The sequence below is a fragment of the Mesoplodon mirus genome, assembly GCF_964341445.2.
Source record: "Mesoplodon mirus genome assembly, chromosome: 16".
In the NCBI taxonomy this organism is placed as follows: domain Eukaryota; kingdom Metazoa; phylum Chordata; class Mammalia; order Artiodactyla; family Ziphiidae; genus Mesoplodon; species Mesoplodon mirus.
Window position 1 is genome coordinate 32,027,834 of NC_138992.1, and position 27,932 is coordinate 32,055,765.

Genomic DNA, 27,932 nt, shown 5'->3' on the forward strand with positions numbered 1-27,932 from the left:
GGTCAACAGGTACATGAAAAGATGCTCAACATCACTAATCATCAGGGAAATGCAAATCAAAACCACAATGAGATATCAACTCACACCTGTCAGAATTGCTATTATCAAAAAGACAACAAGTAACTAGAGTTATTGAGGATGTGCAGAAAAGGGAACCCTAGTTCACTGTTGGTAGGAATGTAAATAGGTGCATCCACTAAAGAAACAGTATGGAGATTTCTCAAAAAAAATTAAAAATAGAACTATCATATAAGCAAGCAATTCCACTTCTGGTTATTTTTCCCAAAAAAACAAAGAAAAAACCAATTGGAAAAGATATATGCACCCCTATGTTCATTAGAACATTATTTACAATAGCCAAGATATGGAAGCAATCTAAATGCTCATCAATAGATGAATGGATAAAGATGTGATATATGTATACAATGGAATATTACTCTGCCATAAAAAAGAATAAAATCTTGCCATTTGCACCAACATGGATGAAACTAGAGAGTATTATGCTAAGTGAAATAAGCCCAACAGAGAAAGACAAATATCATATGATTTCACTTATACATGAAAAATAAAAATTGAAACAATAGAACAAATATAACAAAACAGAAACAGACTCATAGATAATGAGATCAAACCTGTGGTTGCCAGAGGGGAGGGAGGGTGGTAGGGATGAATGAAATAGGTGAGGGAGATTAAGAGGTACAAACTTCTAGTTACTAAATAAATAAGTCACATGGATGTAATGTACAGCATAGGGAATATAGTCAATAATATTGTAATAATTTTGTATGGTGACAGATAGCAACTAGACTTATCATGGTGATCATTTTGTAATGTATAAAAATACTGAATCACCATGTTATACACCTGAAACTAATATATAATACTATAAGTCAATCATACATCAATTTTTTTAATGTTAATAATAAAAACTGATTAATGGATAAATAAAATTTAGTCTATCCATTAACTGGACTATTCTCCTGTCACTTAAGAAAAACGAAATAATATAAATGTTATGACATGGGTGAACCTTGAAAACATTATGCTAAATAAAAGCAGCCAGACACATTTTGTACAGCAAAGGAAACAATAAACAAAATGAGAAGACAACCTATGGACTGGGAGAAAGTATTTGCAAATGATGCAACCAACAAGAGCTTAATTTCCAAAATATACAAACAGCTCACACAACTCAATAACAACAGAAAAAAATCGAAAAAATAGGCAGAAGATCTAAATAGACATTTCTCTAGAGAAGACATACAGAGTGCCAACAGGCCTATGAAAAGATGCTCAAGATTGTTAATTATTTGAGAAGTGGAAATCAAAACTACAATGAGGTACCACCTTACACACACAGAATAGCCATCATTAAAAAGTCTATAATAAATTCTGCAGAGGATGTGGGGAAAAGGGAACCCTCCTAAACTACTGGTGGGAATGTAAGTTGGTTCAGCCACTGTGGAAAACAGTATGAAAGTTCCTCAAAAAACTAAAAGTAGAGTTGCCATATGATCCTGAAATTTCCTCAAAAAACTAAAAGTAGAGTTGCCATATGATCCTGAAATTCCACTGCTGGGCATATATCCAGAGAAAAACATAATTCGAAAAGATACACGCACCCAATGTTCATTGCAACACTATTTACAATAGCTAAGACATGGAAACAACCTAAATGTCCATCGACAGATGAATGGATAAAGAAGATGTGGTATATATATATACATACACTGGAATACTAATTAGCCATAAAGAGGAATGTAATAATACCATTTGCAGCAACTTGGATAGACCTAGAGATTATCATACGCAGTGAAGTAAATCAGAAAGAGAAAGACAAATACCATATGATATTACTTGTATGTGGAATCTAAAATATGACAAATGAATTTATCTATGAAACAGAAACAGACCCATAGACATAGAGAACAGACTTGTGATTGTCAAGGGGGGTTGGGGAAGGGATGGATTAGGAGTTTTGGATTAGCAGATACAAACTATCATACATAGAATGGATAAACAACAACATCCTACTGTATAAAGCACAGGGAACTATATTCAATATCCTATGGTAAACCATAATGGAAAAAATATGAAAAAGAATGTGTATATATATATAACTGAATCAATTTGCTATACAGCAGAAATTAACACAACACTGTAAATCAGCTATAATTCAATAAAATAAATTTAAGAAAATAAGAAACCAGACACAAAAGACTTCACCTTACATGATTTAATTTATATGAAATATCCAGAATAAGCAAATCCAAAAGCAGATTAGTGGTTGCCAAATTAGTGGCTGCCAAATTAGAGGCTGGGGGAGGGGGTGATGGGGAGTGGCTTTAATAGGTACAGGGTTTCTTTTTTAGGTGATGAAAATGTCCTGGAACTAGGTAGTTGTGACAGTTACACAACATCGTGAATATACTACATGTCACTGAATTGTACATTTTAAAATGATTAAAATGATAGATTTTGTTATGTGTATTTTATCCCAATCAGAAAAAAAAAAAAGAAATGATGTACTGACACATGTTACAGCATGGATGACCCTTGAAAAAGTTATACTGAGTGAAAGAAACCAGTCACAAAGACAACATATTGTATGATCCTATTTATACAAAATGTCCAGAATAGGCAAATCCACAGAGATAAAAAGTAGGTTATGGTTGCTTAGGATGGGGAAAGGGGTTAATGAGTGCTAATGGGTACAGGGACTTTTTTAGGGAGAGAAAACCGTTCTACAATTAGATCATGGTGATGGCTCAACACTGTGAATATACCAAAAAATATTAAATTGTACACTTTGTAAGAGTGATTTGTATACATGAATTATATTTCAATAAAGCTGGAGAAAGAGAGAGTGGCAGAGAGAGAGAACCAATTAAGAATTTAGCCAAGAAAATGAAGGGTTAGTATAAAATAGGAATAATTAAAACAACATATAGAACAAGGATATGGGAAAGGATATAGAACAAGATCACCACTGCTCTTGAACATTCCCTACATCTTGTTCCAGAGTAGCTACCACCTAAACTGTAAGACTAGGAGACCGGATACTGTTAGGAGGAATAGGAAAATATCCTAGGGGAAATAACCAACAAATGTTCACCACAAAACATAAATACAAGTAAATCAATATATACAAGCAAATATTAAGTAGAATGTATAAAAATGAGAGAGTTCGTGTGTTATGGACTCCATTTTCCCAATGAAGTAGGAAGTCAGGTCACCAATTGAGAGTGAAGAGTATGGGAAAGGAGGTGAAAATTCAAAGAGAATGATAAAGTTTGGGAGTATCCCTGAAAGAACTGGGAAAGAGAGCCCTCTTCTTGTTTTCTGGCACTCTAAGACTACAGCACTAGTCTTGACCTCTTTTCACCCTTAGTAAAATTCTATCTTTCAGTCTTCTCAATTTTCTATTTTTTAGATTGAAGTAATCATATTAATACAATTCTATAGGAGGCAAAAATACTGGGGTTGGCCAAAAAGTTCGTTCGGCTTTTCCGTAACATTGCCAACATTTGCTGAAAAACTAAATAATATCACAAAATCAGAACCAAGATTTCCTCTCTCTCCCTCCTTCACTTTAGTACCTCTACATCTTAACAAAAACCACTGGAACTAAAGAGAGCTGCTGGAAGGTAGCTTTGTGAAAATGTACCTGGAATTTTCTGTCCCTAATCAACACACTAATGCTATGCATTCCGATGCTAGGTGTAAATCTTAATCAGAGATAATCAATTTCTATACACATACATGTCTTTAGCCCATATGTCCATCAAGTCTCAGTTGAGAATCTAAATAGGATCCAGCCAGAGTCCCCAGTACGAGGCTTCTCTAAATGTTTGGCTGAAAATATGAAGATGGAACTATGTCACACAACAGTGGGACTCTCCTGCTGATGCTCTTGCTCTTTCTGTTCTTTTACTCTCTCTTTCGTGCTTTCACTCTTACAAAAGATGCCCATGCCTAATCCCTAAAAAATGTAAACAGTAATGACAGAATAGTTGGAATAAACCTATAGTCTCCCAAGATGACTACTTTAAAGGAGTAAATATCCGTTCAAAGGTATAGGATCTGATATGTTTATTAAAAACCAGTTCATTTTTCCCTATAATCATATTTCAAATAAATACATGAGTTAAGAGTTGAACAGAGAAATTAACTTCAGTGCATGTGTTACAAATGTTATGTTCCTCTTCTATACAGGAGAATTAGGACCAAAAATGTGCAACAGACTTAAACATTGCAGTGCCACAGTATAAACTGTGCTTTGAGGACACGAAAACAGTCCGAGGGAAAACACCTGCCTATATAAAGATCTTGAGTCACCCAGTCAGGTAGGTGCTAACTCATCCTTATGGTTGTCAAGTAGCTAATGTTTATTAAGTTAAATTAGGGGCTTCCCTGGTGGCGCAGTGGTTGTGGACACGGGTTCATGCCCAGTCCGGGAAGATCCCACATACCGCGGGGCGGCTGGGCCCGTGAGCCATGGCCGCTGAGCCTGCGCGTCCGGAGCCTGTGCTCCGCAACGGGAGAGGCCACAACAGTGAGAGGCCCGCGTACCGCAAAAAAAAAAAATTAAATAAATAAATAAATAAATAAATAAAAATACATTGCAATTCCTATTATTTTTTGTCTATCCAGATGAAAGTATCTAAAATAAAAAGTATATAAAAACTGCTCTTCGTAAAGCCTATGCTAGATTGTTATTCTTAAATATGAACAATTGATATAATCCCTTAAGAAGTGTATATTTCAGATTCTGGATCACAGACAAGAAAAAATGGCAGGAAGCTGTAGTCTGTTAAATTAAGCCAGATAGTATAAAAAGCTCATGACCAATTATTTGGAACAGCTGCAACTGAGTCACTGTGCTAAATTTTAAAACCAACTTAACTTTGTCAAACAAATTCCAAAACACATATAAGAATTTAAAGATACAGGCAGTAATTTTGGTTGCTGGTTCATTTTCATTGGTCTTTGGTTTGCGGGGTTTTATGTTGTTGTTGTTGTTTGTTTACTGGTTTGTTTGCAAGCAATACTAGTCAAGTGGCTAACCAATTCCAACTTAACATAAGGGGTACATCTATATTCATTAACAGAACCTCAGAAGAACATAAACATAGTATCTGGGGTGTTGAATTTTGTCAAAAGCTTTTTTCTCCATCTATTGAGATGATGATATGGTTTTTCTTCTTCAATTTATTAATATGGTGTATCACATTGATTGATTTGAATATATTGAAGAATCCTTGCATCCCTGGGATAAATCCCACTTGATCATGGTGTATGATCCTTTTAATGTGTTCTTGGATTCTGTTTGCTAGCATTTTTTTGAGGATTTTTGCATCTATATTCATCAGTGATATTGGTCTGTAATTTTCTTTTTTTGTAGTATCTTTGTCTGGTTTTGGTATCAGGGTGATGGTGGTCTCATAGAATGAGTTTGGGAGTGTTCCTTCCTCTGGAATTTTTTGGAAGAGTTTGAGAAGGATGGGTGTTAGTTCTTCTCTAAATGTTTGGTAGAATTCACCTGTGAAGCCATCTGGTACTGGACTTTTGTTGGAAGATTTTTTTTTTTAAAACGTTTAGGATAGCATTTGGTATATGGTAAGCGTTTGTCTTTAGCCTTCCTCCTTAGGATGATATACATGTTCTTTCTTTCTTTCTTTATAAATGTATTTATTTATTATTTATTTTTGACTGTGTTGGGTCTTCATTGCTGTGCATGGGCTTTTCTCTAGTTGTGGTGAGCAGGGGCTACTCTTCACTGCGGTGTGCAGGCTTCTCATTGTGGTGGCTTCTCTTGTTGTGGAGAATAGGCTCTAGGGGCCTGAAGGCTTCAGTAGTTATGGCACACGGGCTCAGGAGTTGTGGCTCGAGGGCTCTAGAGCACAAGCTCAGTAGTTGTGGCACACAGGCTTAGTTGCTCCCCGGCATGTGGAATCTTCCCGGACCAGGGCTCAAACCCGTGTCCCCTGCATTGGCAGGTGGATTCTTAACTACTGGGCCACCACGGAAGTCCCAGTTGGAAGATTTTTAATCACAGTTTCAACTTCATTACTTGTGATTGGTCTGTTCATATTTTCTATTTCTTCCTGATTCAGTCTTGGAAGGTTATACCTTTCTAAGAATTTGTGTTTCTTCCAGGTTGTCCATTTTATCGGCATAGAGTTGCTTGTATTAGTCTCTTAGGATATTTTGTGTTTCTGCCGTGTCTGCTGTAACTTCTTTTCCATTTCTAATTTTATTGATTTGAGTCCTCTCCGTCTTTTTCTTGATGACTCTGGCTAATGGTTTATAAATTTTGTTTATCTTCTCAAACAACCAGCTTTTAGTTTTGTTGATCTTTGCTATTGCTTTCTTTGTTTCTATTTCATTTATTTCTACTCTGATCTTTATGATTTCTCTCCTTCTGCTAACTTTGGGTTTGTTTGTTCTTCTTTCTCTAGTTCCTTTAGGTGTAAGCTTAGATTGTTTATTTGTGATATTTCTTGTTTCTTGAGGTAGGCTTGTATAGCTATAAACTTCCCTCTTAGAACTGCTTTTGCTGCATCCCCTAGGTTTTGGATCGTCGTGTTTTCATTGTCATTTGTCTCTAGGTATTTTTTGATTTCCTCTTTGATTTATTCAGTGATCTCTTGGTTATTTAGTAATGTATTGTTTAGCCTCCATGTGTTTCTGTTTTTTACATTTTTTTCCCTATAATTGATTGCTAATCTCATAGCATTGTGGTCAGAAAAGATGCTTCATATGATTTCAATTTTCTTAAATTTACTGAGGCTTGATTTGTGATGCAAGATGTGATTTATCCTGGAGAATGTTCCATGCACACTTGAGAAGAAAGTGTAATCTGATTTTGGATGGAATGTCCTATAAATATCAATTAAATCAATTGGTCTATTGTGTCATTTAAAGCTTCTGTTTCCTTATTAATTTTCTGTTTGGATGATCTGTCCATTGGTGTAAGTGAGGTATTAAAGTCCCCAACTATTATTGTGTTACTGTCAATTTCCTCTTTTATAGCTGTTAGCAGTTGCCTTATGTATTGAGGTGCTCCTATGTTGGGTGCATATATATTTATAATTGTTATATCTTCTTCTTGGATGGATCCCTTGATCATTATGTAGTGTCCTTCCTTGTCTCTTGTAACATTCTTTCTTTCAAAATCTATTTTATCTGATATGAGTATTGCTACTCCAGCTTTCTTTTGATTTCCATTTGCATGGAATATCTTTTTCCATCTCCTCACATTCAGTCTTTATGTGTCCCTAGGTCTGAAGTGGGTCTCTTGTAGATAGCATATAGATGGGTCTTGGTTTTGTATCCATTCAGCAAGCCTGTGTCTTTTGGTTGGAGCATTTAATCCTTTCACGTTTAAGGTAATTATTGATATTTATGTCCCTATGACCCTTTTCTTAATTGTTTTGGGTTTGTTTTTGTAGGTCCTTTTCTTCTCTTGTGTTTCCCACTTAGAGAAGTTCCTTTAGCATTTACTGTAGAGCTGGTTTGGTGGTGCTGAATTCTCTTAGCTTTTGCTTGTCTGTAAAGCTTTTGATTTCTCCATCGAATCTGAATGAGATCCTTGCTGGGTAGAGTAATCTTGGTTGTAGGTTCTTCCCTTTCATCACTTTAAGTATATCATGCTACTCCCTTCTGGCTTGTAGAGTTTCTGCTGAGAACTCTGCTGTTAACCTTATGGGAGTTCCCTTGTATGTTATTTGTCATTTTTCCCTTGCTGCTTTCAATAATTTTTCTTTGTCTTTAATTTTTGCTAATTTGATTGCTATGTGTCTTGGCGTGTTTCTCCTTGGGTTTACCCTGTATGGGACTCTCTGTGCTTCCTGGACTTGGGTGGCTATTTCCTTTCCCATGTTAGGGAAGTTTTCAACTACAGTCTCTTCAAATATTTTCTCAGGTCCTTTCTCTCTCTCTTCTCCTTCTGAGACCCTATAATGCAAATGTTGTTGTGTTTAATATTGTCCCAGAGGTCTCCTAGGCTGTCTTCATTTCTCTTCATTCTTTTTTCTTTATTCTGTTCTGCAGCAGTGAATTCCAACATTCTTTCTTCCAGGTCACTTATCCATTCTTCTGCCTCAGTTATTCTGCTATTGATTCCTTCTAGTGTAGTTTTCATTTCAGTTATTGTATTGTTCATCTCTGTTTGTTTGTTCCTTAATTCTCCTAGATCTTTGTTAAACATTTCTTGCATCGTCTCGATCTTTGCCTCCATTCTTTTTCCAAGGTCCTGGATCATCTTCACTATCATTACTCTGAATTCTTTTTCTGGAAGGTGATTTATCTCCATTTCATTTAGCTGTTTTTCTTGGGTTTTCTCTTGTTCCTTCATCTGGTACATAGCCCTCTGCCTTTTCATCTTGTCTATCTTTCTGTGAATGTGGTTTTTGTTCCACAGGGTGCCGGGTTGTAGTTCTTCTTGCTTCTGCTGTCTGCCCTCTGATGGATGAGGCAATCTAAGAGGCTTATGCAAGTTTCCTGATGGGAGGGACTGGTGGTGGGTAGAGCTGGCTGTTGCTCTGGTGGGCAGAGCTCAGTAAAACTTTAATCCGCTTGTCTGCTGATGGGTGGGACTGGGTTCCCTCCCTGTTGGTTGTTTGGTCTGAGGTGACCCAACACTGGAGCCTACCTGCACTCTTTGGTGGGGCTACTGGAGGACTCTGAGAGGGCTCACGCCAAGTAGTACTTCCCAGAACTTCTGCTGCCAGTGTCCCTGTCCTCATGGTGAGAAAGAGCCACCCCCCGCCTCTCCCAGCGACCCTCCAACACTAGCAGGTAGGTCTGGTTTAGTATCCTATGGGGTCACTGCTCCTTCCCGTGGGTCCTGATGCACACACTACTTTGTGTGTGCCCTCCAAGAGTGGAGTCTCTGTTTCCCCCAGTCCTGTCAAAGTCCTGCAGTCAAATCCCGCTAGCCTCAAAGTCTGATTCTCTAGGAATTCCTCCTCCCATTGCCAGACTCCCAGGTTGGGAAGCCTGACATGGGGCTCAGAAACTTCACTCCAGTGGGTGGACTTCTGTGGTATAAGTGTTCTCCAGTTTGTGAGTCACCTTAATATTTATTTATTTACTTCTTTAGGCTGCACCGGGTCTTAGTTGCAGCACTCGGGATCTTCATTGTGGCATGTGGGATCTTTAGTTTTTGTATGCGGGATCTTTTGTTGTGGCATGCAGGATCTTTTTAGTTGCAGCATGAGGGCTTTTAGTTGCGGTATGCGGACTCTTAGCTGTGACGTGCAGACTCTTAGTTGCAGCATGTGAACTCTTAGTTGTGGCATGCATGCAGGATCTAGTTCCCCGAACAGCGATTGAACCCAGGTCCCCTGCATTGGGAGCACAGAGTCTTACCCACTGGACCACCAAGGAAGCACCTTGTGAGACACCTTTTGAACTGTTATAAGTTTTCATTTCCAAAACTCAGTTTCCCAATTGTGTTCAGCCTTCTTCAGAATTCATTGCCATCTGCTCTGAGGAGTTATACCCATACCATTTGTACATATCTCAATTACAATTACAATCACTGTTCACTTCTTGATCTCCTTTACTAGACTATTGTATTAACTGAATCTCTATTATGTGGCCAAATGCTTTATAAGAATTTTAATATATTCTCTTATATAAAACTCACAGAAAAATCCTTTAAAGTTAAGTATTATAAACTAATTTAATGAAAGAGAAAACCATAACTTAGAGAGATTACGACAAAGACCATGTCTTGTTCATTTTTATATTCCCCAGCACCTAGCAAAGATGCTATTGCATGGTGGAGATAAAAGTTAGATGAATAGATCAGTGAATTAATCAATTGTTAGTTTGTTTTTGTTTTACAGACTATTGACAACATCTGAGGCTTTCCATCGGTAGATATCTTCTTATCTTTTCTAAACTTTACAATTCAAAAATAGACATTACTCAGTCAGTCTGACCAGTGTATATCTTGAGATTTTTTTCACAATTTCTACACACCATATTAATACTTTCTCATTAATTCATTCTTATTGCTTTTTCATAGGTCCATGGAAACTCTTTAAGCCTCCTCTACACATGTAGCACATCTACAAAAATATATGAATAAACTTAAAAGTTTTTTCTTATGTAAAATCTGTCTTCAATCCCATACCCACAGAAGTGCCCTTATGTGTTTCTACTAAGGCAAAGTCAAAAGAGTTTCCTCCTAAAGTTTAACAACAAAAATAGAGATCAGAATATTCTCTGCAGTTCCACTCCCAGGAAAAAAGTTTGGATCAAACACAATTGGACTTCCCAATAAAACAAAATATGATGGGGCATCCCTGGTGGCACAGTGGTTGGGAGTCCACTTGCGATGCGGGGGACACGGGTTCGTGCCCTGGTCCAGGAGGATCCCACATGCTGCGGAATGGCTGGGCCCGTGAGCCGTGGCCGCTGAGCCTGCGCATCTGGGGCCTGTGCTCCACAAAGGAAGAGGCCGCAGCAGTGGGAGGCCCGCGTACCGCAAAGAAAAAAACAAAAAACAAAACAACAACAAAAAAAAATATGATGAAGCTAAGGTCAGAGGTGTCCCAAACTATTGTTTTATGTTTGGCTATTTCTCCTGCTATAGTGTCTACCTGTGTCAACTGTATCATTGGAGTCAAGTACTAAAGACAGATGGACTGAGCTCTAATCTACTACTTACTATTTTAAATTACTTGATCTCTGAGTTTCATCTATAAAATAAGCATGGTAGTGCCTCACTCTCAGATTTTTTGCTGTAATTTAATAAAATGATACATGTAGAGCACCTAGCACAGTGTCTGCCACTCTAAATTTTAGCCCCTTCCTTAACTTTGCTCCTTATGCCTTTTCACCTTCTCTCCTTCACTCTAAGCTTATTCAGAAGATTGTCAAAGTTGAGCTCTACTCATCTTGTCACATTTAGCTACCTGAAAGCCTAACTCATCACCCTTTGCTAAGCCTATCATCAACCCAATTTTTTGCCTCACCTTTTGACAAGAACTAAAAGTGCAGAAGCAGACCATATGGCCAAGGTTCACTAATGGCTCTTGGAAGCTAGTCAAAAGCTAACGTAGAACTCTGACAAAGCTCTGCAGGTATTCTAAGCAGTTCTTTTCGCTGTGATCACCTCAATGATGGGGTTAAACATTATAATATTAAAATCTTGGAGATATATTTGAGGCTGATATGCCACTTATGGAATGAATAATCACATTTATGAACAAGGCTCTTGGTAGTTTCTAATATCAGAGTCAAAAGCTTAGAATATGGGTGTAGATAAGGCTTTTCTAGCAGTATAGCTCATTGCTAGACTATTTAGAAGTAATTAAGGGTGAACTGATAGGCTGCGTAGCAAGGGAGGAAGAAGGACTTATACTAACCCTCCATACCTACTCTACTCCTACTAGCCTAATCTCTACTAGAGCTAATTCTGACAATGCTAGGATATAATTTCATTGGAAGAAAGGAGCTCTGACTTTCAGAGCTGATGATGAAGATAGTTGTTCTAGTTCTGTACACAGTTTACAGTTGTTTCTGGTTAGTCCACACTTTGTAAAGGATGCAAAAAAGGACATGATAATGTTGAGAGCAACCATATATAATTATATTCTGAAGTTGTAAATAACAATTTATATTCAAAGGTTCCTCAAAAAAATTTCTTTTAGCAAGAAAGAGGCAACAGTAAACTGGACATTTCAAGCTTAAGATTCCTCTTGATTACTCAAAGAAGAAAGCCAACACAGTGTACAGACTTCAGATTAGTATCTACTAGTATTTATTGGCCTAAATCAAAGGTCAACAAACTTTTTCTTTAAAGGGCCAGATAGTAAATATTTTAGGCTTTGGGGTCAAAAGACAAAATTGGGGATAATATGTACTACTAATATAACAAGAGAATAAACACATTTCCACAGAATTCCTATTGACAAAATTCAAACAACCGAGTGCAATAATATAGGTCTATTAATGAGAATATACAGAATTCTTTTGTGGGGAGAATAACATTTTACTCAGTTGGGATTCAAAGTTAGTCCTCCAAATCATCCAAATCAATTGCAAATGTTCTTCTGTTAATGCTGATCTAGAATATAATTTTACATATTTCATCTTATAAACGTCTTTGGACACAGATAACAAATATCAAGTACTGATATCCATATCCATGAGAATATGATTTAATTGACTATATTCTTCACTAAGAGGATGCAGGGAATTGAATTAGATTCTTCTCTTGATATTTGCCATTTAGCACATCATTACATTGCAGATTAAGTTTGAGTGGTAGCTCTTCAACTGCATAGTTAAATGAAGCTTTAAATATGTAAATTTTTTGCACTTGCATCAAAGTCTTAAAAATGCTGTTGGAATCAAAGTTTGAGCTGAGAAAATAGATCCACCGGAAACTTGTGTGGGAATGGAGAGCTTCCTACTTGTTTTAACTTTTGGCAACATGGGAAGCATATAAAGCAATTGAAATTCTTTGTGATAAATATTAGTTGTCACTGAAATGACTTTACAACAGTATACGTTCCACATATAAGCACAGTTCTGCCTTGTAATTATAGTTTGAACTCAGAAACTTTATCAATTCTGCAACAAAAGCTAATTTCCAGAGCCATTCAGTGTTCAATAACAGTGGATAAGGGTGTTTTTCTCATGCAGAAACAGTTCAAATGTGAGCCCTAAGCTCAAAAACTGGTAATAAGATTTTAGCACTTCTAAGCCATTAAAATTCTATGTGATAGAGCAAGTCATGATAGTCAATTTCTATTTCTGACAAAAATGCACAGAACTAATGGTTCAAGAGGGAATGAAGTTTTACCGTTGGCACTACTGCTTCAGTAATCCATGATGATTCAAATATTTTCTGCAAAGTACCTACTTATAAATAACACAGTAAATAACCACAGGCTTTAAACAGCTTATATTTTCACAGTCTTTGTAAATCTGTCCAACTTAGCCTTTTTCTACCTATACTTATTTTTATCACCACCATTTTTTACACATCTTAGCAGATTTCACTTCAGGTCATACTGAATCAGTGTTTTCTCAAATTCTTTGAAAATGTTTTTGCTTCTTGTTGTTCCACATTGACTGTTCATATAGGCTTATTCTTCAGTCACTTCAAACAGTACTGACTTTCCAAATAAACAGAGCGGTATCGGTAAAACCTGTCAACTTGGCAAGAGCCAAGAAAAAGCACTCAAAATCATTTGTCTTGTTTATCAATTCACCATAAGATGTTGCTCCTAATGCCCTCAACTCTTTGAGAATCTGTTCTCATTGAAAGCGTTAACAGTCTTAAACAAGTTTATTTTCTCTGGGTACATTTTTTTCAGTTGCTGCTATCAAATGTGATTTAATTAACTCACCATGGTAAACGGATTGGCTAATAAATTAGCCATTCAGAAACTTTTTGATTCAAGACTCATTTTCATTCTTTAAATTTTCTAATTCTCCCTAGATGGGAATATTGTGATAGGTGCTTAGTAACGTAATATCTACATATACTGTATTCCCTTAGCACAACTATAGCATCAATACATAATAAACACAACGTTTTGTCAACTAACTTGATAACAAAATAATCCACCCACTCTACTATGCTTTAAAAGTACAACATTTGAAGTCCCTTTTTTCTTCTCTTATTGTATTGACATGATGGGTATGCACTGGTCAGTAAAAAATAAATAGAACTAAATATCACAGTACAGCAGTACACATAGCACTCAAAATACTGTTGAGTTTTAACTGCAACACTGCGATTTGGAATGGAACAACCAGGAATGCAAAGTGAAGAGAGCGCCACATACAGGCACTGTCTCAACTACTCAACTTTGACGTACAAGTGCAAAACAGCCATAAACAAGACAAACAAATGAGCATGATTGTGTTCCAATGGAACTTTATTTATAAACAGTGGAATTTGAATTCCATACAGTTTTCAGGAGTCATAAAATATTCTTTTGATTTTTTTAAACACTTAAAAATGTAAAAATCATTCTCACACGTCATACAAAATGAGAGTGAATTAGATTTGGCTCATAGGCACTAAATTGCTAACCCCTAGCCAAAACCCATCAATGGAATAAGAGATTTAAAAATCAGAACGTCCTAGAGAAGATTTTCCTTCACTCTTAGGACCACATTTTAGATATAATGAATTATAATTCTGTGATGTAATTTGAATGAAACAGAGGATCATATTTGTGGAAAATAAAGACCCAAACTATGAAAGAAGACGATCTGATAGGGACCATAACAAAGCAATTTCCTTCAGCCTCACCTAGCTGAGTATTTCTCCGTAACTTAATGGGGAATAATTGGAAATTAACACTAGAAGCACACAATAGTTATTATCTGCATATTATTGTACTTTACTGTACATATTTATACCTAAATTAATTTTAGTTACTTATTGAACATTGCATAGTGTGTCATTTCTAAATATTTCTCTGGTCTTTATGTAGCCTCAGGTAGAGAGCCCCTGGGGCATTGAGACTAGAACAGAAGAGAATCATTAACTGTAAATACTATGGCTACGTACTGTATTTGGTACTTCGTATGTTTCATCACTTCTCCCAGCCCTGGGTAGATACTATTACCTTAAATTACAGTCCCTCCGGGTAAATAACTTATTAAAGGCCAAACTAATAGATGGCAGAAGAAATATTCCATACCAGCTTTGTCTGCTTCCAAAACCTATGCTGTTTCCTGAATCCAATAAAGCCAGTCAACATTATAGTAAATGTTCTGTTGTTCAAACCATGACCAATTTATTTCTTAGAGTTTTTAAATAATTTTAAATAACATTAAGTATTAATACTAAATGTATCTTCTGTATCAGATACAATTTTAAAGTCATAACCATAGAACAGTGAATGTTACAAGAATTAGCAGAAATTGGATATGTACTGTTCAAACTCTTAAAAGTTCTATATTTCAATAATCATAAAAAACCTAAAGTAAAATTCATTAGCTTCGTAATACAATAAGTGGGTAAAAAATTAAATATTTTTCTATTAATAGAATTATAGCACATTAAAAGTGGGGAAAACATCATAGAGATAATCTAACCCAGCCTCTTAAATTTACAAATGAAAGTATGAAAGGCCACAGAACTAATGGATGGAAGAGGTAGGACTAGAGCCCAGATGACCTGATTCCTAGCACAATGCTCACTTCTATTCTTTATTTACAATCATAATTCTCAGAGGAGATTGTGTGAACTCTTCACTATTTTCTACATAAAGGTATAAAAACTGACTTTCCAGTATGTGGGTAAATTGAGTTTGGCTAACCAGAAATGGCCCTGAGTTGTGACTTTACAATAATCATGTTTATAGTTTGCCACTAGTGGTATCATTGTCAACCTAAATCAGTATTATTCATTTATGTATCAAACAATAATGAGTTCAAACTAAGTAATAAATAAAACAGAGCAAATATCTTAAGTAGCTCAGGGTCTAGTGAAGAGACAGACACATACAGATCATTTTATTATAGCGTCATAAGTAGAAAATAGAAAAAGGCACAGTCCCTTTGGACTAAATATATTGTTATTTAATATAATGCTTAAATAAAGTAGGTCCTTTACCAGCAAAAAAGAACTTCATAAGATCCCATCTGAGCAACTGTACTAATGAATATAAGAAATAGGTCAGTAGACAAAATATCTAACATAATGTGTACTATATCTATATTTAAGAGATACTGTGACTATTTCCAGTCATGTTATGATTTTCACCCAAATTTTCAAATACCTTTTACTCTCTGACTTGCTTTGTACTCTTTAGGAGGTATTTTCTGATGAACACAAGTTCTTATCAATATAATACAATTTACCGATCATTTGCTATATGGTTACTGTTTTCTCCTATTAAGAATTCTTTTCACATTCCAAGTCATGAAGATTATTTTCCCAAATTATCTTTTAGAAACTTTATTTTTATGCTTTCACCTTTAGATCTGGTATTGATACCTGGGAACAGTGTAAGGTATGAGGAAAATATAAATTTTTTTCCACCAGCATATCACAATTGACCTTGTACCATTTATTGAAAAGACAGTCTCTCCCCACTGCTTTTCTGTGCCTTTCTAAATCCAAGTGTCCACACATCTATGGTTTTGTTTCTGGATTCTCTATTCTGTTACATTGATATATTTGTCAACCTTTGCACCATTAACTCAAAATCTTAATTATGGTAGCATAAGCATTCTCAATATCTAGTATAGCAATTGCTTTCACTTTATTCTTCTAAAAGAGTGTCTTTGACTGTTCTTGGTTCTTTGCATTTCCACATAAATTTTAGAATTAGCCTATCAGTTTACTTAAAAAATAAACTGCTGTAATTTTCATTGGGATTACACTGAGATGAATTTGGGGAGAATTAACATTTTAATAACATTGAGCTTTCCAACTTAATCAACATTATTTAATCCTATTTAATTTATCTAAAGAATGTTTCATAGTTTTCAGCATGAGGGCCTTGCATTATCTTTTCTTGGATTTATTTCTAGTTATTTGATGTAAATCATATTTTAGATTTATTTTCTGGTGCTGCGTTTATACAGAAATACACTTGATTCCTGTATATGAACTTTGTATCCAGAAATCTTACTAAAATCCTTATTAATTCTAAAAGTATATTTTTCGTTGTTTTTTTTTAATTCTCTCCATACCAACAACTGCAAATAATAAAGGCTTTTTTTTCTTCCCAATCCCTATACAATGTATTTCTTTTTCTTACCTTATTGTACTCGTTAGGACTCAATAGAAATGGTGAGAGTGGGCATCCTTTTCTCATTCCCTATCTCAAAGAGAATATTCCAACATGTTAACATAAGTACGGTATCTACTACAGAGTCTTGTAATATTTTTATCAGATTAATAATGTTCCTAACAATTCCTAATTTGCTGACTTTTTATCAAAAATGGATAATGTGTCTTATCAAATACATCTTCTACATCTAATGGCATTATCACAATTTTTTTCTCCTTTATTCTGCTAATGTTGTGAATCACATTGATTTTCAACCTTACATTCCCAGAATATACACAATTTAATCATGTTCTATTATCTTTTTTATTTCCTGATAGATTTCTATTTTTTATGCTTTTTACATCTACATTACTGAGAAAAATTTGACCTGTACTATTCCTTTATAGTAATGTCAGGTTTGGGTATCAAAGTTTTGCTGACCTCATAAAATGAATTTTTAATTATTCTCATTTTTCCTATTCTCTGAGTTTAAGATAAGTATTATTTCCTTCTTATAAATCTAGTAAGCCATCTGGTCTTAAAGTTTTCCTTGTGAGAAAGTCCCTAAATTACAGGTTCAATTTCATTAAGGGTTATAGGATAGTTCAAGTTTTCTGTTTCTTCTTGTAGTAATTTTAGTAAGCTTTTGGTAAGTTGCTTTTTCTAGGAATTTATCCATATCGATGAATTTTAACTGTACCATTATGATAGATCATAATAGCCTTTAATTACTTTTCTTAATGTCTATAGGGTCTACAGTGATGTACTCTTCTTCATTCCTAGTATTGGTTAGTTCCGTATTTTCTCTCTTTACTTTTTTTTAACAGTGTTATCAGTGATACTTTTTTTTAACTTTTATTAACCTTTTCTTTGTTGATCTTCTCTCTTTTAGGTTTGCTTTTCCTTTCAATAATTTCTCTCTTGTCTTTATTATCTACTTCATTCTGCTTTCTTTGGGTTTAACTTGCTGGAGATTCTGTTCTTACTCTCTTGAGATAAATGCTTAGATCATAAATATTCGCCCATTCTTATTTCATGATATATGCCCTTAAAGCTATTAATTACCTTCAAAGGACCCTCACTGCATCATACAAATTTTGACAAGTTGTGGTTTCAATATCATTCACGTAAAAATATTTTTAAATGTTTCTTTTGCTTTCTTCTTTAATCCTTGGATTTTTTGGAAGTGGATTTCTTGATTTCTAAATACATGCAAATTTTCTAATTATCAATTTTTTATTGATTTCCAGCACTGTGGCCAGAGAACATACTCTGTATATTTCAATTGTCTGATTTTTGTTGGGAATTGCTTTGTGATCCAGGATATAGTCAATTTTGGTATTCCATGTGCATTTGAAAAGAGTATGTATTCTGCAGTTGTTGGGTGCAGTGCTCCAATATGTCATAAGGTACAGCACATTAATCATTTTGTTCACATATTCTATGTTACTATTAATTTTTTGTCTGCTTGATCTATTGAGTATCTGAGAACTCCATTATTTGAATCCCTTGTGAGCCCGTTGCTATGGTCTTTGTTTCTCTTAGTTGCAGTCATATGATCTTGTCTCCTGCTGACTGGTTATTTTTGGTGTGCATGCAAAACACTTTATGTAAAAACTATAGAAATTATCTGAGGTCTAGGATGATGTTATCTTCCTCCAGAGAGGATTTATATTTGTTTTAACAACTGGTTAGAGTCACTTATAATCCTGGAAAATCATTAATCTAATCAATGATATGGATGATTCTAAACTGGGTTTTATTTTATAAGTAGATCATTCTACTTCTAATTCAACTTTACTCCTAAGGCATCCAGAAAAGCAGATAGAATCAAAGTCAATCATATCTTTTTTTTTTTTTTTTTTTTTTTTTTTTTTTGCGGTACGCGGGCTTCTCACTGCTGTGGCCTCTCCCGTTGCGGAGCACAGGCTCCAGACCCGCAGGCTCAGCGGCCATGGCGCACGGACCCAGCCGCTCCGCGGCATGTGGGATCTTCCCAGACCGGAGAACGAACCCGTGTCCCCTGCATCGTCAGGCAGACTCTCAACCACTGCGCCACCAGGGAAGCCCAAATCATATCTTTTTTAGGCAAATAATAGATGGCAAGTAAGTTGATGCTCAATCCAAAACTGAAGGTGGCAGTTTGGCAGGAAATGAAGGGGTACGGTGACAGGGAATTTTATAGTAGTATTAGAAATACTCTGTACAGTTTGGCAGGAAATCCATTAACACAGAATGGATACTGAAGATTCAAGACCTTCACACTTACTCCTCTATGGTGAAGAGTAAACCATTTCTCATGTGCTTCCCCCATATGTATTTATGTATGTGTGTATGTCTCTGCATCTGTCTCTCTCTCTCTCTCTCTCTCTCTCTCTCTCTCTCTCACACACACACACACACACACACACACACACACACACACACCCCACATCCTCATTAATGGCTATACCAAAATGATTAATTCAGGTTTACCTTCAGGGTCAGCTTTTAGAGTATTTCTAATGCTACTCTAAAGTTCCCTGTCACCATACCCCTTCATATCTTCTATCAGTACCTTGAAACTCTTTAAACAAGGTGTCTTTAGTTCCTTCATTAACTTATTACTGAACACCTACTATGTGTCAGGCATTATGCTAACTAACCTCGAAAAGGAATAGAGTGATACATCATACACAAGTCTTGCCCTCTCTTCTCATACACATAACTTACTAATAACTGGCTGAACCTATAAATACATATCTGTTTAAGGTTATAACTTTATTATTGGCCACTTGGAAATTTTACTTTTTTTTATTATTTTCCATTTGAGAAAATATAAATGATTGATCACTCCTTTTCTAAGTGGTAGAGATTGAGAAGATTAAAGAATAGGATGGCAGTAAATGCCCAAAGAAGTCATTTCCAAATAGAGAAAAAGTATCAAATGGGAAAACTAGGAAGAATGCAAGATAGGTTCTGAGGCAGGAGATAGATGGGCCCCAGGCTGAGCATCTGGAGTTTGTCCCCTGTGGACAGATTCTCCAAAATAGCAGGAGCAAGAGACAAGCTGAGCCCTGCCCAGATAACAGACAGAGACCATATATTTCTCATTCTCGAGGTCAAGGAGACCTTCCCGTCTATACAAGCGCAGAGAGGCTCTTTGGAGGTCAAAAACGGAGTGATGTCAACCTACCCAAAGGCCTCTTCGCTGGAATCCATCTTGGCTACGAGATGCGCACACACATGGGAGGACCCTGAGATAAACCAAATACAGCCTCAGAACCAGGCAAAGCAAGATGATTGGCCAAAGGAAACCTGGAAGAAATGCCCCATATAAGTGATTCAAACTACCACAAGGGCACGGCTCTCTCTCTGAGCCCGCCCATGTGTGCCTATTCACACGTATTCTTTTTCCTCCTAATAAACACTTTACTTGTTTCACTGCTTTCCGTCTCTTTGTGGAAATTTATTTCTACAAAGCTGACAGGCCAGGGCCTTGTCACTGGCCACTGGTCCCTGGTGGTCTAATGGTAGGATTCAGTGCTCTCACTGCCTCAGCCTGACTTCAATCACTGGCCAGGAACCGAAATCCTGCTTCAAGCCGCTGCAGGCCGAGGCCACCCGAGATCAGGTTCCAACAAGTTCTCTACTGTACCGTGGCCCAGTCCTCTTTATCATCAAACTTGGGCAGATAAATAGAAACTGCGCTGTCATTAGAAACATGGTCTTTGGGCCACAAGAATCACAACAATCCCGTTTCACAAAACTAATGATTTTTTTTCTATTTTACTAAGAGCTATGTCCTCAGAGGATTTATTAATCAAGGTTATCACTCTACTCCATATAAACCTAAGGAAAATATTGGTGAAATTTAATTATAATTCATCTAGTGTTCCTTAACCTTTCTCTTAAGTAGATGCTGTAAAACTCTTACCCACCTTTTAATATTATTCAGGTCCAAGTGAACATATAGTCTGAAGGAATCCCCTAAAAACCAACCAAGAGCAACTAAACGGCAATTTACAGAAAAATGTTTGCAACAGAATAGAGAAAAAATAGGAAAATATCTGGATATGCTACTTCACAGTGGAAGGGGAACTTCAAGGGAATAGACTGAAAGAAAAAAACAAAAACATAGCTAACCTGGGAATTCCCTGGCAGTCCAGTGGTTAAGACTCGGCGCTTTCACTGCCCAGGGCCCAGGTTAAATCCCTGGTGGGGAAATAAGATCCCACAAACGACGTGGCATGACCAAAAACAAAAACAAAAAAACATAGCTAACCTGATATATATATATAAATTATCAGTAATAGAAATTGGAGAGTGGGGAGGAAGTGAGTGGGCAGGAAATGGAGGAGAAAAGAAAGGGAAAGCAAAAAGAAGGAAGGGCTAACAATATGCCATAAACTGGAACCCAAATAGGCAGAAAAAGGCTCAGAGACTTTTTAAGAATGGGAGAGTCTAATTCAACTTTGAATTAGCCACTATGTGGAAACCCCATCATCATTATCCCTAAATCTCCAGAGAAATTCTATGAACACGGCTGTCTGATATGAGTAAAATTTTAAAATCCAGGAAATAAAGCTGTGTTCCACATTTGGCTTGACTCCAGGGCAGAGATAAAGGCAAAACATACAGCAAAAATGAATACTGGAATGCTGAACTTTTTTTGCTGTAATTGCAAATAAATGTTCTGCAGGTATTAAAAACAAGAATGGAGGAGAATCCATTCTCCCAAAGAGAATTAATATAAATTTAGAAGTACACTATCTGGTCAATTTGAAAAAGTTATGAACATCTTTGAAATACACACTTGTCAAACTACAGATTAAGTCCATAGCAGGGCTTACATTTGGATGAGCTATTTGCAGAATTTTAAAAAACAACTATTTTAATACTATTACTTTTTAATTAGTTATAAAAAGACTTTAAGATACAATTGTCAGGTTACTAATGACAAGAATAGAGCAAAGCTGAGATTCTGATTAACTATTTTCAGCATGGTGTTTATTTAAAAAAATTTTTTAAACCACCTTTTGGACTCAATAGGGCCATTTGCTACACTCAGTCTAAAGAATCTTTTAGTGAAGAAAATGTTCAAGGACAAATACCCTGATGAATTTCACTGATGTTCTTCTCACTTCCTGTAACTCTACTCTCATCTTCTAATCTCAAGATTGACCTTCATATAAACAAATGAATCTAACTTCATATAGGGATGGCAAGCACAAGATTGGTAGCAGAAAAAGTAACCTAAAATGCATAGTGCTTATCTTTTCCTATTAATGTTTATCATAAATCTTCTGTGTACCTGGTACATTATACTTGCATCTCACCACAACCCTATGAAACAGGTGTTATTGTCCTCAATTTATAGTTAAAGCAACAGAGAAACCAAGAGATTAAGTGACTTGCCCAAGGTCACACAACTAGGCAAACTAGGATATGACCCAGAGTTGACTAATGCCAAAGCCTTCCCCTTACGCTGCTTACACACTGCATTGCTTTAACTCCTTGAAACCAGCTAAGGAAACATAGAATAAGGAGGAAACTAAGAAGAAAAGTCAATATTTGCAATCATAAAAATCCGGCTACTTATATAAGCTATCTGAATTGACTTAGACTATATAAATGCCCCTAAATTCTAACCAGACAAAAACAGGATCCATAACAGGGAAATTTTTACTAGAACTCCGTCTTATATTGTTAAAGGAACCAGCCAGCTCTAAATCATAATGTTTCTGACTCTAATTACTTTAAACAGAGGTAAAAGACAAGTAGCAAAGCCATAAAGGACTGAGATTAGACTGCTGAACCTAGAGCAGGAATCAAGAGTGCTAACTGAGGATAAAGCACTGTTTATGTTAATAGCCTAGAAAAAGGTCCAGGAAAAGAGAAACACTAGAGAACTGACTCTCAACGGGAAGGCTATAACAGAGATTACTCATGAATCACAGAAATGAATGAGAATTATAGGGTAAAAGCCGGGACAGAGCTGAGAAATGTGAACTGGAAAGGGTGGGAAAGAGGAGAGTGTTTGAAAACATTGGAAATATTGAAACATATGGTAAACTGTCTCACGACAGTTTGAGCTATGGCATGGTTATATAAATTCCTGCTGCAAAATCTGGTGGCAGATTGGAAGCATGTGTTCCAAAACAATTCCATAAGATTTCCTATTGAAGCTGAAGAAAATGAGTAATGAGAGTTTTATGTCCTTAGTGTTATGTGAGTCTCTTCAAAAGATGGTTTTAGGGACTTCCCTGGTGGTCCAGTGGCTAAGACTCTGCACTCCCACTGCAGGGGACCCAGGTTCAATCCCCGGTCAGGGAACTAGATCCCGCATGCCGCAACTAAAGATCACGCACGCTGCAACTAAACATCCCGCGTGCCGCAACTAAAGATCCCACATGCCTCAACTAAAAATCCCACACTCCGCAAGTGAAGATCCCGCACACAACAACAAAGATACCACATGCCTCAACTAAGGCCCAGCGTAGCCAAATAATTAATTAAAAAAAGAAAAAGATAGTTTTAGCATAACTTTTTAAATGAAAGCACCACTGATTTGTTCCCAATCTCAAATATTTAAGATACATAGTATATATGATATATTAATTCACTAAATCATATATTCCATATATGCTCCCCTTATAAGAGGGTCCCCCTTTTCCTACTTCAGTGCTCCAGGAACAGTGAAAATCTTATGGCTAAAAGAAAAGATCTATAAAAGGGAAAGGTGAATGATGAGCTGGAAAGATAGTTTGGGGAGAGACTGTAAAGGAACTTGTGTACAAAAGTAAGGAGTCTGAATTTTATCCAAAGCAAGAGGAAGGCTAAAGAGGTCTTTAAACTAGGGAGTGAATGATTTAAATTTGATTTTTAAGACGGTACTCTGAAACTATACAGAGGACAAATCTAGGATAGAAACACAAGATCTCAGAATACGAGACAGTGGCAATACTGGTGGAAACATACTGTGAGAATTCTCACACTAGCTAGATTTTCTGACACTAAATCAATGGAATTTATGAATATACAGGCCCTAACATGCTCTTACTTCAAAATCTTTCACGGCAATCAAACATGCCAGTGATATAAACTCAAATTTCTTAACATGGCATACAAGCATAGATGGTTCTAAATATTTAACAACTGATACAACCATATAAAATTAATATACAAATAAATATATAAATTAACATTAAAAGTAAATTTCTATTGGGTGTAAGATAGGATCAAGGATGTGTTGTACAACATGGGGAATATAGTCAATATTCTGAAATGACTATAAATGGAAAGTAACTTTTAAAAATTGTATAAAGTTTTTTAAAAATTATAAATAAATTTTTTAAAAAAATAAATTTTTTTTCCAAATAAGCTATAGATGCTTACTGTGTACAGTAGTCCCTCCTTATCTGCGGTTTTGCTTACTGCAGTTTCAGTGATCCGCAGTCAACAGCAGTCAAAAAATATTAAATGGAAAATGTTTATTTCAGAAATAAACAATTCATAAGTTTTAAACTGCACGTCATTCTGAACTGCGTGATGAAATCTTAAGCTGTCCTGCTCTGTCCCACCCAGGATGTGAATCATCCCTTTGTCCAGCTCATCCTGCCTCTTTGTCACCTAGTAGCGTTCTTGGTTATCAGATCAACTCTCACAGTATCACAGTGCTTCTGTTCAAATAACCCATATTTTACTTAATAATGGTCCCAGAGCACAAGACTAGTGATGCTGGCAATTTGTAAATGCCAAAGAGAAGCCATAATATGTTTCCTTTAAGTGAAAAGGTGAAAGTTCTCAACTTAATAATGAAAGAAAAAAATTGTATGCTGAGGTTGCTAAGATTTACTGTAAGATCAAATTCTCTGTGAAATTGTGAAGAAGGAAAAAGAAATTTGCACTCGTTTTGCTGTCGCAACTCAAACTTCAAAAGTTATGGCCTTAACTTGAATGATAAGTTAAGATGGAAAAAGCATTAAATTTGTACAATATTTTGAGAGAGCACATTCACATAACCTTTATTATAGTATATTGTTATAATTGTTCTATGTTATTTTTAGTTATTGTTGTTAAGCTCTTACTGTGCCTAATTTATAAATTAAACTTTATCATAGGTACTTACATACAGGAAAAAACAGCACATATGGGGTTCAGTACTATCCGCAGTTTCAAGCACCCCCTGGGGGCTGTGGAACGTATCCCCAGCTGATTAAGGGGCACTACTGTAATAAGAGTTGTACCATAAATTATACACATAGTCATTTTAACAATTTCCAAATCAATTGTTAAGTTTTAGAAGTGTTGATTTAATCTCTTTAAAGGGGCCATGATTTGATATTTAGAACCACACCAAGCTTTTCCCAACATCTTTCTCATTAAAATGACAGTCATTAGTCCCTGGTACCCAGCAGCACTTTGCTGCAGCTGTAAGGCAACTGGGCATGCTGCCTGCATGTCACTGTCACATACAATATGGATGCTAGTGTTTCCCATGAAACCCCTGTGCCTCAGGACATTCCCCCAAAAAATGGTGCCACAGAAACTACGTGCACTGCAGCCTGTTCCATTACCTCCAACAACAGGAAATGCTGAAGTATTAGGCAGGCACTAAAGCTCCAGCTCCAGTCACTATGTGCCTTCCAAGGACCACATTAATCCACACGAGCAACGTTACTAGGACATGTCATTCACCCCTACCGATTGCACTGGACAACGTCATTAGGTAACATTCTCCAATAAAAGTTACCAATCTGCGTGTAAGTGATTCAATATCTTAATAACTAGTACCTCTGTACTGGTACACATCAGTTGAATACCAGTCCTTCATACAAGGCCCTGTACAACTGACGCCTGCCAACTAGCTTCTCCCACTCCATCCCTTCCTCCCATCTTTCAGGCACCTAGCAATATAGGAATATTTTAAATGGCTGGTGACAGTTATAACATCAATGGCCACTGTGATTATGATAATTAACATGTTATAGCAATTTATAGCTCACAGGCACTTTCATTTACAGTGTCACCTTAACCCTATGAGAAAGATACTACAGACTCTAATTCCTTACCCATGATTCCAAAATCCAAAAGCTCTGAAAACAGAACTTTTTTGTGAGTCTGTGCCAAAATTCGTGATCTGAATGAATTAGCATGAGGCTTTATATAGTCTTTATTTAACCTACTTGTAAATATTCATGTTTCACTAGAGAAATATAAATGTGTTCGCTTAGGGGCTGCTGTCCTGACCCGCTGAGAGTTACACATTTCCATGGTATATGCACTTTACATTTCTAAAATCCAAAATAGCTGCATTATAAAATACAGCTGGCAAAACAAGTTTCAGTTAAGGAATTTTGGACCTGTGTTTTCTATCTCCATTTACAGAGTTTAGGGAGTTGAAGTGACTTCTTCAAGGTAACATAGCTTGTAAATGATGGTGCCAGGACTCTAATCCAGATACCCAAATCTTGTTTTTTATTCCTTATCCAAGACTGACCATAAATGAAAAAACTTTTTCTGCATAAAGACATTTCATATTTCATGTAATATCATGTAAGCATAAGCTAATATAAAAATTTTAAATGCAAAATTTTAAAGTAAAGTCTGTATCTAACCTTCAAAAAATATATTTCCTGCTGCTGAAATATGTTTCACCCTCACTATTTTACACAAATGAGTAAGGTCACTGTCAGATTTGAGGTCACTGAAGTTAAGAGCACCATCAATTTTTATGTTGATCCTATTTTTCACTAAAATTCCTAAAAACTACAAAGCAAATTAAACAATTTTTAAAGGCAGAATTATAAATAATTATCCTAGGGATTGACAAACTTTCTAATACCAATCCTGTCAATCCTGTGGTAGTTATATTTTTCAACAAATATTTCCGATTCTGCTTCTATCCACGGTAGGATTACACTTTTCTACCCTGAGTTAGGCATGATCACGTAACTTGCTATGTATGGCCTATGAAATGTGAGCAGAAGTTATATACATATTTCTGATAGGAAACTTTAAGAGACAACTTGCAATTCACCAGTCTCTCTCTTCATCTGCTCTCCAAGTTGACAATGGAGTGAAGACCCCAATTGAGCCAGAAAAAACATATAGCATGAAAAAGAAATAAACCTATATTGTTTTAAGCTACTGATATTTGAGGACAGCATAGCCTACCGTAAATTTATACATGTATTGCCTCTCAGCTCCTAATCCATCCTTCTTTGTCCTACTTGGTGATACTGGATCTGGACTCTATGACCATTTCTCCTTTATCAGTCGGCACAATGTTAAGTTTTGTCAGCAGAGGGAGCCAGAGCAAAAGGAAGAAGGGGCTTTTCTCTTTGGTTCTGGGAGTTCTGTAGTGTTTCCTTCGATGCTTGGCTGCCAGGAGCTTACAGGATACCCAGTGGCACTCACTCTCCTAGCACTTTTCAACAGCACCCCAACAGGCATCGTTCCAGAAATTTCAGCAACATCCCAGCAGGCAGTATCCCAACAAGTTTCATGGACACCCATGGGTGGCTCCCCAGTGAGGACTTTCCTGAGCACTCCAGCCATCTTCTCAGCAGCCAACATCCCCACAGATGATTTCCTGCCTGCTTGCCTCAGCTGGTGGCAGCTCAATGGGACACTGCCACGACCTCCAAAAAGGGCTGAATTTCAGCCTTAGTCATGGGGGAAGGGACCTCTTCCAAGTTTGTTCCTTCCTTGAGTACTCAGCCTCAGCCCTAAAGGAGGTGGCTGCTCTCTGCTACAATAAACCTTTATATTAAAATTTCCCTGTTCAAATTACTACTGTAGTTTCTGTCTCCTGATTGGACTCTGTTATCTAGTCTACTCCAACATATAAAACTATATGTTGGACTTCCCTGGTGGCGCAGTGGTTAAGAATCTGCCTGCCAATGCAGGGGACACGGGTTCAATCCCTGGTCCAGGAAGATCCTACATGCTGTGGAGCAACTAAGCCCGTGCACCACAACTACTGAGCCTGCACTCTACAGCCCATGAGCCGCAACCACAGAGCCCACGCACCACAACTACTGAAGCCCATGCACTCTAGGGCCCACATGCCACAACCTCTGAGCATGTGTGCTGCAACTACTGAAGCCCACGTGCCTAGAGCCCGTGCTCTGCAACAAGAGAAGCCACCACAATGAGAAGCCCGTGCACCGCAACGAAGAG

General features: G+C 36.6%; 1 protein-coding gene across 8 annotated transcripts in view; it reads right to left on the reverse strand.

Annotated features, from left to right (window-relative positions):
• Positions 1–27,932, reverse strand: part of RIMS2 (regulating synaptic membrane exocytosis 2) — a 587,388-nt gene that overhangs the window by 542,721 nt on the left and 16,735 nt on the right. Inside the window, exon 1 of one of the 8 annotated variants that reach the window (XM_082600835.1) lies at positions 24,144–24,156. The exons of the other annotated variants lie outside the window; for them this stretch is intronic. The gene's annotated coding sequence lies outside the window, so the exon portion shown is untranslated. Of the gene's footprint in view, positions 1–24,143; positions 24,157–27,932 lie in introns of those variants that run through there. 8 annotated transcript variants of the gene reach the window in all.